The sequence below is a fragment of the Podarcis melisellensis genome (genome assembly GCF_964234715.1).
Source record: "Podarcis melisellensis genome assembly, chromosome: 9".
NCBI lineage: Eukaryota > Metazoa > Chordata > Lepidosauria > Squamata > Lacertidae > Podarcis > Podarcis melisellensis.
In genome coordinates, this window is record NC_138541.1 from 56,511,255 (window position 1) to 56,521,253 (window position 9,999).

The following is a 9,999-nucleotide window of genomic DNA, read 5'->3' on the forward strand; positions in this document are numbered from 1 at the left end:
TATTTATACTCCGCCAGTGTGACTGCGTTGCCCCAGCCACTCTGGGCAGCTTCCAACATCCTAAAACATAAAACGTTTTTTTAAAAAAACTTCGCTATACAGTGGTACCTTGGTTCTCAAACTTAATCCACTCTGGAAATCTGTTCCAAAACGGAAGTGTTCCAAAATCGAAGCACACTTTCCCATAGAAAGTAATGCCAAACAGATTAATCCGTTCCAGACTTTTAAAAACAACCCCTAAAACAGCAATTTAACATGCATTGTACCATTGATCCATAAAATGAAAGCAATAATGTACTGTACTATTAAATAAATAAGACAGTATTGTAGATGGTTAAAATTAATTTTTTTTCTTACATGCACTGATGATAGTCATTGTTTGGATGGGGGCATTTTATCCATTTCTGCAGTCACAGAATCAATCAGTAGCTGAACTGGGTTCCACACATATAAAAACAAATTAACCGAAAAAGCCTCAAAAACAAAAATGCAAAATAAATAGCAAAAACAAAAGGGCCAAACTTAATCCATTCCGGAAGTCCGTTTGGCTTCTGAAATGTTCAAAAACTAAGGCGCAGCTTCTGATTGGTTCAGGCGCCCTGGAAACAACAGCCGCATCGGATGTTCGGCTTCCGAAAAATGTTCGAAAACCAGAACACTTCCGGGTTTTCGGCATTTGGGAACCAAGGCGTTTGAGTGCCAAGGTACAGTACTACTCTATCTAAAAACATAATAGTAGCATGCATGAACATTCCCCTTGGGGAAATTAGGAACACCTTATACAGAAAAGTCGCAAGACACAGAGCAGATCCCTGCACTGCAGCGGGTTGGACTAGATGACTCTTGGGGGTCCCTTCCGACTCTAATAATACCCTTTAACAGCGTTTCCCAAACTTGGGTCTTCAGCTGTTTTTGGACTACAGGAGACCCTCCAAGGCGAGGGATATCCTCGATTTAGAGAAGCCGTCCCAGTTTCTCATTTGATCCCGGGATATCCCACTTTTCCTTTGGATGTCCCTATTTTCAATGGAGAAATGTTGGAGGGTATGGAGTTATTTGACCTCCGAGCCGTCCTGGGTCTGTTGTATAGGAAAGGGATTTTTTTAAATGTTGAATGTTTTCTTATGTTTTTATACTATATATGTTGGAAGCTGCCCAGAGTTGCTGGGGCAACGCAGTCAAATATGTGGGGTAGAAATAGTAAAATTATCATTGAGGAGTGGGACGTCCCTATTTTCTTTAGAGAAAAGGCGGAGGCTATGCAGTTCCTATCATCCCTGACCACTGGTTCTGCTAGAGAGGGATGGTGGGAATTGTGGTCCAAAAACAGCTGGAGACTCAAGTTTGGGAAACGTAATTTTAGAGTTTGTTGAATTGACTTCCTTGTTTTTAGAACTTAATGTTTTTCTGTTTCCTTATCTTTTAAACATGTACCAGGCAGAGGGGCCTTCTTGGCAGTGGCATCCTAACTGTAGATGTCAAGAAGATGAAGAATTACACAAGTTTTGGAAGACATCTGAAGGCAGCCCTGTTTGAGGTAGTTTTTAATGCTTTATGTTTTTAGATATGCTGTAAGTCACCCAGAGTGGTGGAGAAAACCCAGGCAAATGGGTGAGGTATAAATAAAATTACTACTACTACTACTACTACTACTTTGATGGCTTTATGCCTTTAAGAGATTGATACATTTGTTTAATAAATAAATGTGTTTTTTTGCCCTTTTAGGGTAGCTTAACATCGTGGTGCAGGGACGCAGGGGCCCGCTGTGGGTTAAAGCCTCAGCGCCTAGGACTTGCCGATCGAAAGGTCGGCGGTTCGAATCCCTGCGGCGGGGTGCGCTCCCGCTGCTCGGTCCCAGCGCCTGCCAACCTAGCAGTTCGAAAGCACCTCCGGGTGCAAGTAGCTAAATAGGGACCGCTTACCAGCGGGAAGGTAAACGGCGTTTCCAGGTAACGCTGGCCCCTGGCCTCTTAAGTGAGATGGGCGCACAACCCCAGAGTCTGTCAAGACTGGCCCATATGGGCAGGGGTGCCTTTACCTTTACCTTTAACATCGTGGTACAATTAAAATATTGGATTCTACCTGTGATATTAGGGACGTGGGTGGCGCTGGGGGTTAAACCACAGAGCCTAGGACTTGCTGATCAGAAGGTCGAATCCCCGAGACGGGGTGAGCTCCCGTTTCTCGGGCCCTGCTCCTGCCAACCTAGCAGTTCGAAAGCACATCAAAGTGCAAGTAGATAAATAGGTACTGCTCCGGCGGGAAGGTAAACGGCGTTTCCGTGTGCTGCTCTGGTTCGCCAGAAGCGGCTTAGTCACTCTGGCCACATGACCCAGAAGCTGTATGCCGGCTCCCTTGGCCAATAAAGTGAGATGAGCACCGCAACCCCAGAGTCGGTCACGACTGGACCTAATGGTCAGGGGTCCCTTTACCTTTTTCTTTACCTGTGATATTAACCCGGAGGTAACTGCAAGGGTGGCTGAGTTTCTGTTAATAGTATATTTTAGAGTGGTGAATGGCACAGTTTAGCAGGAAGCCACTCCAATGAAAATTTCTGTTGCTATATATCTTATATGGTTGTTTCTTTGCTTATATTTTTTAAAAAATTGTATATGGATGTTTTAAGATTATCTATATCTGCAATTCCTAATAAAGGTTTGTAGAAATAAATAAAAAAAACCTAATGTTTTGCACTGTTACTGTTTTACTTGTTTTCTTAAATTGTATTATGCAATTGCTGTTGCTGATTTTTATTCCGAGCTGCTTTAAAAAAGCTTGGTTTATTAATTTTTTTACTAGATTTTTTAGCCTCCCTTTCAGGGTGTCTGTCAAGGTGTCTCCCCACAAGGCATGATCAGGGACAAAAAACAAAACAAACATGTACTGTATATCCTTGTTCTTCCTGTGTGTAGCAATTATTCTGTCCGAGATGTTTCTTCCTGTCCTTGTAAAATATGTATTATGCCTCTCTTTTCCTGGTTCTTGCTGTTCTCTATCATGCCTTGGGCAGAGCGATTAGCTATTAGCCCACAGCTTACAATATATATAAAAACACAACAAAACATGCAACATTAAGAAATAAAATTTCCTGTATTGGCAACAAACCTGCCCGTACGGGCCAGTCTTGACAGACTCTAGGGTTGTGCGCTCATCTCACTCTAGAGGCCGGGAGCCAGCGCTGTCCGCAGACACTTCCGGGTCACGTGGCCAGCGTGACGAAGCTGCTCTGGCAAGCCAGAGCTGCACACGGAAACGCCGTTTACCTTCCCGCTGGTAAGCGGTCCCTATTTATCTACTTGCACCCGGGGGTGCTTTCGAACTGCTAGGTTGGCAGGCGCTGGGACCGAGCAGCGGGAGCGCACCCCGCCGCGGGGATTCAAACCGCCGACCATGCGATCGGCAAGTCCTAGGCGCTGAGGTTTTACCCACAGCGCCACCCGCGTCCCAAACAGTTTATAGTTATACCCAAATTAAAACAACCTCCAAGCCCAACAGAACATTTAACCAACCCAACAAAAACAAAACAGAGGAACCAAAATTGGAAACATTTAAAACATTTTTACCAGTCGTCTCAACCCAAGAGTTGTTCTCACAATGTCCCTCAGGCCTCCCAGGAGCCTCTTTCGGCTGTTCAAGTTGAGTCTGGGCTCCACCCCCTAGGCCAGGTAGATGTGGGCTTTGCAGCAGGGAGCAGGTCTTCCTTCCAGCACTTGCGGCAGCAAATTACTGTAAATCCCATCCATCTATCCAAGGTCATTGGGATGTGAACTTAATGGGAAAGTTTGCATACCCCTCAGAGCCTTACCCCAAGCTTACTGCTTTTCTGGTTCGGATTACTCCTTGAGAAGTCCCTATCTGGTGATATTTCTTTTCTTTTCCTTTCTAATTTTTATTAATTTTTTCTAATTTACATTTCAAAATATTCATTTAGACAACCTTAAATCAATGACTTCCATTCTTCTCTTTCTGTGGTTCATTTTGCATACCATACATTCCTGCATATTTTACGTGAACTAAACCATTCAGTATTCCATTGTTACCTCCATCAAAACTTATTTACACTGTTGAATTTATCTTAATGCCATTTATTGACCAGTTCCCCAGGGGCAGTTCCTCATTCTCACTAATGTCCCAAACAGTTGGAAACCTCGGTGAGGAACTGCGAAGCAATCTACCGCTGCGTGTCAGAGGAAGCTTTCGCTTCCTTCCCAATATCTCCATGACTGGAGGGGGGTCTCCTTCGAGATCAACGTCTTCCAAATCAACGCTATCAACAGCTATCGGAAGGAATCAGTCCCTTCTGCACGGCTGATAGGCACCGTTCCAAATCAACGCTATGAACAGCTATCGGAAGGAATCAGTCCCTTCTGCACGGCTGATAGGCACCGTTCCAAATCAACGCTATGAACAGCTATCGGAAGGAATCAGTCCCTTCTGCACGGCTGATAGGCACCGTTCCAAAGTTACCTAATGTTGGTCACATGAGCACCCTTGCACACATTTCGCAACCACCCGCCCTCGTGAGATGGGAAGCTTGCCCCAAAATACCACACAACAAACGCCCACAAGTCACAGGTTGGGCAATATGTTCCTTTCATTTCACAGATTCAATGTTTGTTTGTTTTTTAAATCACATTTCATTGGTGTCGTCAAGGATTTTTGGGTGGTTTTTCCGGAACTGCCACCTGGCATCCAGAGATTTCTTCTGAAATCATTGCCCCAAATATTCTCACTAAATAACCAGATAAAATGTTTATAGGGTGGCCACAGTCCCTCCAACACTGGAGAGAAGCCTGTGGATTTATTTTGTTCTGCTTTTGTGGCATGAGAGTACCATAAATTTATTTCCCCTTTCCAGTAATCTACGTTAATTTCCCCAAATTATTTTCACTCTCTTTGTCCGTTGCTCATAGTTGTCTAAAACTATCAAATTTGACAGACATCTCATTGCCTGGAATACTGCATATAATGGAGAGGGTCCTTTCGGTGGACGAAGTGATACTCAGGATTAAATTTTCCAACGTTCTAGGGTGGATGTGAATTGTAGGATTTGGGATGACTTGCCTGATGTAGCTGGAGTGAATCCCTCCTCCCGGTTCTCCACCTTCCCCTTAATCTGGTCACAATCCTGGTTGCAATCCTTCACAAAAGGCAAAATAAAAATTCTACTCGTTCCCGAGCTGGAAACTTTGGATAGTTATCTGGGTAAAATAAGAAAAGAAGACACCTGTTCTGAAACAGTTGCGCTGGCTGCCAATTCGTTTCCAGGCCCAATTCAAGATGCATCACATTCGTGCTTCAGGTTGGGCCCAAATACCGGAAAGACCGCCTACTTTCCTAGAAACCCTTTGGGGTGGCCAGATCAGGGGCTGTAAGGGGGAGGCTAGAAAAAAGGACTTGTAGTTTAAGGGTGAATTCTGGATACAATGGAGATGTAAAAGATTTGGACTATCATAAAAGATACAGAAGGAAATGATAAATAACAGGACCCACAAAGGGGAGGATGGAAGTCCAGGAGATTCCTTGAAATCTTGTTTTTATGATTTATGTTTGATACAGCTCTGTAACATTTTAATCTGAAAAAACAAATAAATAAATTTATAAAATACAGTAGAAGGACCCAAGGATCTGACTTGCTATAATACAGCTGATGTTGCTTCGTGTTCTCGGTTGCAACTGGAAGCAGTAAGAACAGGAGCTTTGATATCCAGTTTTGCATATATGATCAGCATTCATCCGGACGTTAAACGACATTAACCTCTTGACATTGGTGGGAACTCTTGGAGCACATCAAGAAACCAGAATATGATGCCAAAGCTGAAATCCAATATGCTACTTGGAGATTAGAATTCCTCTCTTGCCCACCCCCTCTACTCCTGAGTTATGAAATCTAAGACATGTCAAATAATATTGTTAGCCTGAAAGACATCTTTCAGAGAATGGGATATCAACAGGAGACATCTGAAGTCTTTGGATTGCAACTTATTGATGCTTCTCCCAGCATAGCATTTGTGCTTCGGAGCGAATCCCATGTTCCTCCTTGGGGCTTATTTCTCAGCAAAAATGCACAGGGTGGACTAGAGGGTGCTGACTGTAAAAGCAGTATTTAAATGATAGGCGCTATATAATTTACAAGTATTTTATTGTGAATTTTCTTCTACTGTATATGATCACACCCATACCAGAGGTATAAATCACATTTGAAGCACATGTCTCCCACAAAGAGCTATTGGGCTAATAATTTGTTAATGGTGCCGGGAATAATTGTAGCTCCATGAGTGGTAAACTATAGTTCCCAGAATTATTTGGGAATGTCATGTGGTTTAAATGGATGATGTAGATATGAATATTAAAGGGATGGGAAATCTGCATGAAGATAGTGGTGCTTATTTCAGGGAGTTTGGGTTTGCCTGTTGCAGACTTTTGCCATGTAAAACACCAGTAAAATTTCAGGTTATTGCATTAGCATTTTCTCTCTTTCACCCAGTCTTGGCAATCTAGGACAGTGGACTTTCCACCCCATACCTGATCTACTTGAAAATCTGGGGAGGGGGGGTCTCAAGAGACCGCCCAGAGTGGTGGGGTATAAATAATAAGTTATTATTATTATAAATCATTATTATAAAATTATTAATAGACATCATTTTCATATGCTACTTCCTGAACAGATTAGAGGATCAAAATATATCCTATCATGGCCATTTTTACTTTGCATCATATATATTTTTTGCGTTCTATTAAGATTTTTTTCATGTAGGATAAAAACAACACGAAAATCAAACATCAAACTTGTATTCATGTTTATTTTGGGACCCAATACAGTCATTTGAACTTATGTCTGAACGTTATTTCTGGAAAAAATACAGAAGTCTCCAAAATGGGAGATAAAAATTCTAAACTGAGAAGCAATTACAGTAAAGGATCAGGCGAGTTTAATTACAGCTCTTGAACAGCTTGAATAAAAGACTTGTATAAATTTGTTTCTACTGGACAAAGAGAAAGACTCCTGGATGTAATTGGCAAGAGCTTCTGTTACTAATTAATTGCTGGACAAATATTGTGTAGCTTGTATTACAGTTAAGCAAAGAAAATGTCTCAAATTACACTGCTTACAAGAGCCATCGGGGCATGGGTGGCGCTGTGGGTTAAACCACAGAGCCTAGGACTTGCCAATCAGAAGGTTGGCGGTTTGAATACCTGTGACGGGGTGAGCTCCCGTTGCTCGGTCCCTGCTCCTGCCAACCTAGCAGTTTGTAAGCACGTTGAAGTGCAAGTAGATAAATAGGTACCGCTCCAGCGGGAAGGTAAACGGCGTTTCTGTGCGCTGCTCTGGTTCGCCAGAAGCGGCTTAGTCATGCTGGCCACATGACCCGGAAGCTGTACGCTGGCTCCCTCGGCCAATAAAGCGAGATGAGCGTCGCAATCCCAGAGTCAGTCACGACTGGACCTAATGGTCAGGGGTCCCTTTACCTTTACCTTACAAGAGCCATCAGTTCAGCTGCTGAAAAATACAATGGCAGGGAGTTCAAAAACAAAAGCATTGTGATCTTTAAATTGGCTTTTCATCATACAAAATTTGATTTTAGCTTATAATAAATTACTTATTGGGTCTGTTTTCAGTGTGGCACAAGGCACTCAGCATTACTAAGTCAAGTAAAGGCTTTTGTTAAGACACAATGGGCCACTGTGATTTGACAAAAGTTCGTTGCACAAATTGGACACCTAAGGGATTGTGTTTTGTCACTGTGTCAGTCAGTCCTTGCCAATTTACATCAAGCAAAACTGCCACTGTGTGTCCGGCTAATGATCCATCTGGCTTAGTTGGATGGCTTCAATAATGGCCAATGTTGTGAAAATAAATCTATTTGCAAGGAGATTTCAGTTGCCAAGATGGATGGCCAGGTTGTGTTGATCTGTCTGCGGCCATAAGAGGCAGGCTAAACCCAACAGGATAACTATAGGTACTGCAGGAGGGATGGTGCATGATAAAATATATGGTATCTGAAAAATATTTAGATGTGCACTGGAGGACTTGCACATCTGCCTTTAAAGAGAGAGATTGTAGAAGATCTATGCAGGCTGGGAGGGGGGAAATGATAGCTTATTCTTGTGTAACCTTGAGTTTTCCTAATGAAAACAGAACAGCCAAACACTCAAGCAAAAGCTACAAGGATATCGGAACACTAAAGAGACTTCAAAACCATGACACGCCTCTGACTGAACGCAATAAGGAGCTAGCATATTGCTATCAATGGGTTCCCCCGAAAAAGGTAAATCTGGATTAAGTGGAGAAAAAACACAGGATCGCATTTTGATGGGAAAAAATTTGTGTGCACACTATGAAAATGGTACAGTGGTACCTCGGGTTACAGACGCTTCAGGTTACAGACTCCGCTAACCCAGAAATAGTACCTTGGGTTAAGAACTTTACTTCAGGATGAGAACAGAAATTGTGTGGCGGCAGCGCAGCAGCAGCGGGAGGCCCCATTAGCTAAAGTGGTACCTCAGGTTAAGAACAGTTTCTGGTTAAGAACGGACCTCCAGAACGAATTAAGTTCTTAACCTGAGGTACCACTGTACAGTCATACCTCGGGTTGAAGTTGCTTCAGGTTGAGCATTTTCGGGTTGTGCTCTGCAGCGACCCGGAAGTAATGGAACATGTTACTTCTGGGTTTCACCGCTCACACATACACACTCAAAATGACATCACGAGCATGTGCAGAAGCGGTGAATCGTGACCCGCGCACACGCAGACGTGGGTTGCATTTGCTTCAGGATGCGAACACATCTCCCGTTCACATGCAGAGGTACCACTATATACGCATCAAAGGCTTGTCACCCCAACACTGTCACACCTTTTCCCTGATCAAGTCCTCCCATCAATCTTCTGTGTATAAGGACTTAATCACAAAAAATAGAGGACATTCCTTAAGGCTACCCCTGCATCCCAACTCTTTATCCTCCATCCAGGTGAGCAAGAAACATGATCCAAGGTCAAGGGCACATTCTAGACAAAGAAAAGGTCGGGTGAGGGATGTGGCCTGGAAATGGGGTATGACTTGGGAAAAGTCCTGAGGGCCATAGAAAATGGCATTGAGCACCACATTTGGCCCCTGGGACTAAGGTTCCCAATCCCTGGTATAGACCTTTCAAGATGTTCCTTCAAGATATGAAATCCTATACGTATGTGCCTACTCAGAGGTAAACCCTACTGAGTTCAATGGGATTTGCTCCTGGTACAGGTGACTTTTAGGACATGGGTGGTGCTCTGGTCTAAACCACCAAGCCTCCTGGGCTTGCTGATCGGAAGGTTGGCGGTTCAAACCCCCACAATGGGGGTGAGCTCCTGTTGGTCTGTCCCAGCTCCTGCCAACCTAGCAGTTCAAAAATACACCAGTGCAAGTAGATAAATAGCTACCATTGTGGTGGGAAGGTAAACACTGTTTCCATGAGCTCTGGTTTCTGTCACAGTGTTCCATTGCACCAGAAGCGGTTTAGTCATGCTGGTTACATGACCCGGAAAAGCTTTTTGCGGACAAACACTGGCTCCCTTGGCCTGAAAGTGAGATGAGCACCACAACCCCATAGTCGCCTTTGACTGGACTTAAGCGTCCAGGGGTCCTTTACCTTTCCACCCCCTTTTAGGGTTAAACAAAAGAAATGAAATGTTCATATCTGTTGGTTGTGATAACAGCTCCAGAAGCTCTTCTGGCTTTCAAAATGGAATTCTATACTTTCACAAATGTCATCAAAAACTCAAAATCATCAGACGGGCAAACAATTTACCTCTCCCTTTTCCTTTTAAAGCACTACCTTGCTGGTGGTATTTGCCTTCATATAAATTCTGCCCAGCATTCAGACATCTTTGTGCGGTTAGCACTTGCAATGGGAGTTTTTACTGTGTTGTTGCTTAAATGTGGTGATGAAAAAAGGAGACTGTGAAAATGATTGGTATTAGTAATTTGGCATTGATATAATGAGGCAATTATTGGACTGTAA

At 43.3% G+C, this 9,999-nt stretch overlaps 1 protein-coding gene across 1 annotated transcript in view; it reads right to left on the reverse strand.

Annotated features, from left to right (window-relative positions):
• Positions 1-9,683, reverse strand: part of LOC309377374 (general transcription factor IIE subunit 1-like) — a 51,491-nt gene extending 41,808 nt beyond the window's left edge. The window contains exon 1 of the mRNA XM_081924579.1: positions 8,391-9,683. The gene's annotated coding sequence lies outside the window, so the exon portion shown is untranslated. The remainder of the gene's footprint in view (positions 1-8,390) is intronic.
• Between the last annotated feature and the right edge of the window lie 316 nt (positions 9,684-9,999).